Raw genomic sequence first — 2,519 nt, forward strand, 5'->3', positions numbered from 1 at the left:
TTCCTTTCCCGTTTATTCCTCAATGCGTAGTTCATTTCTGTTCTTGTCCTCCTTTCGCCACTCGTTCGCCCCAAGGACCATTTGAAGCATCTTGGTCAGTTGCACAGTCCACGACCGATTTTTCGAACTCCCTAGGGGCCGCGAAAACGTCCGAAAAATCGGCCAGTTGCAAAAAAATAAACGCGTGTCATTTACTGCCCTTAGGGACTCAAACCGCGCCACAGGCACGTTCGAAAATGCCCTGAAGGCCTGTCGCTACACATATTGGACATATCGGTGCTCGTAATGTGACAGGAAATACCGGCTGCACGCGTGTATAATTAAGGAATACATACTGTGTTCCGTGGCAATAGCCCCTTCCCACGCTTGTTATGCTTCACTGCAATACTTTTGTGTATGCTTCACCAAGTAACATTTCTTTAAAGAGGCGAAGATGACTTTCAGGAACCGGCATTTTCTATGTCAATCGCGAGGATCACAAAGGCGGAGTCTATACCATTGCTGACAGCAGCTAATTCTTTCAATAAAAAACTCGGCACCAAACGGCAAGAAGTTTCATAGCGAACGTCGAAGCAGCTAGGCCTAGCGTCGCCGCAGTGGTGACAACGGCTGCAAGCGGATCTGCGTGCGAGAGTGTCGGTTCGAGGTGGCGAAGTAATCAAAACGGCAGCGGTGGTGCCTTTGATTATTGCCGTTTCGGACCTGCCATCACGGCAAAACGTCCGGCAAATCGGACGGCGAAGAGTTCTTGCGTCCGAAATTTCACACGTTGTGATACGTTGACTCTATGGGGTACGTGACGGTGCCGCGAAGCCGCCCAAATTATCGGGAATCCGGAAAGTCAGTCCTTGACTGTACACTAGCAATTCCTCCAGCCGACGACAGGGCGTCAAAGACGATTCATTACGATTCCTGTCTGTTACTCAAGCCAGCATTACTGTGACTTTCGACCCTTTCAGTAAAATTGCCGCTAATTTTCCTTGATAGAGGCCCAAATTCCCTGAGTTTTCCCTGACTTTTTCCAGACTACTTAAAATCCCTGAGAATTCCCGGTTTTCCCGGTTTTCCCGGTTGGTAGACACCCTGAATTTATTCCAGGCCATATTCATTGAGATTCTTTTTTGTCAAGCAGTGCATATATGTAGTGAACTGGTCTGTAATGGTTGGAAGTTACTGCCTGTGTGTGTCAGATTATGTTCTGCAGTTATGTGTCATTTTATGGCATTTGTTTGCAACAAGTTTCGATGCTCTGCAGACACTGCTGTAGTAGCTGCAAAACCTGATGTGCCCACTTGCTGCTTCTGTGAGTGATCCACAGCTGATGAAGTCTGTCAGACAGTAGACTTGCACTAAGATCAAGGCAGGATTGTCACACTCATTCGGAACAATTGTGATGGGAGTAAAACGACGACTCCACAGTTTGCACTTCCTCCCCAAAGACACACTCACGGCAAACACCTTATGCAAGCGTTGTTTTGTCACCATGGTATCTACAAAAAGCCTCCGTAGAATAAAACTAGTATGCACCCGTTCCCCCTCCCGAGTCTTTCTCTTGCATGGCACCCGGCATTTGCATCCAAGTCTGTTCCTTGGGTCATCACAACAAAGGAGACAGTCTCAATTGGCTTTGCTCAACTCTCACTCTCTTGCTAATCATTCGTAGGACGAATGAGCAGTTTCTTATCACCAGCGCTAAGTTAAATCATCTAGTTTCTTTTTTGCAGCACTGTAGCTTGCTTGCACACTTATCTTTTAGCAAGAGTGTGTGTGCCTGAAATGGCTACATGTAGCCATATCAGTATGAGGTCTCAGACTTAAATGCAACACTCAGCACAAAGCATCAATTTGAAGTGTGCTTGCACTCGGTGCACAAGCTGAAAGGAACTCAATAAGTGGCTCTGCCTGACTAGTTGTCTAAGGTAACTGACAATCTGTGTGTGCACTGAGACTGACTTCACGTCAGAGGAAATGTGATGGTGCCTGTTAACGACAAATTGACTTTTTAAACCGGCACAAAGAGTTCTACAAAATGACATATGGTGATGCTCGGTGACAGTGTCGACCTTAAAAACCTCTGAAACCCGCAATACAAGCACCCCAAACGTCCCCAAAACCTGCTAAATGTAGACAACAATCAGAGTTGCATTCAAGTAATGTTTCATTACATCTACATACATCTACAGTTAAAAATGAACTAGTACAGTTCACAGAAAGGTCTACTTTGCTTTTATCCATAATGAAATAAAATACATAAATTATCAATTTAATAGGCATGCACTTTTTTGGGCAAGTGCAAAATTTGGAACTGTCTTGCTACATGAAACCAGAAAAAAGAAAGAAAGAAAAGATACCTTCATCACTGGCTGAAAAACAGGTTCAACCACTGGGTAGTGATTAAAATTACAGAAAAATGTCCTCCGTTTTGTCTTGGTATGGCTGCACATTCTGTGTTTGTTCGCTGGTGTTGCTGGGTCTATGGCCTGTGCCGTTGCTGACCGCTTGTGCCTCCATCGTGCCAA

Source organism: Dermacentor albipictus, chromosome 5 (assembly GCF_038994185.2).
Source record: "Dermacentor albipictus isolate Rhodes 1998 colony chromosome 5, USDA_Dalb.pri_finalv2, whole genome shotgun sequence".
Taxonomy (NCBI): domain Eukaryota; kingdom Metazoa; phylum Arthropoda; class Arachnida; order Ixodida; family Ixodidae; genus Dermacentor; species Dermacentor albipictus.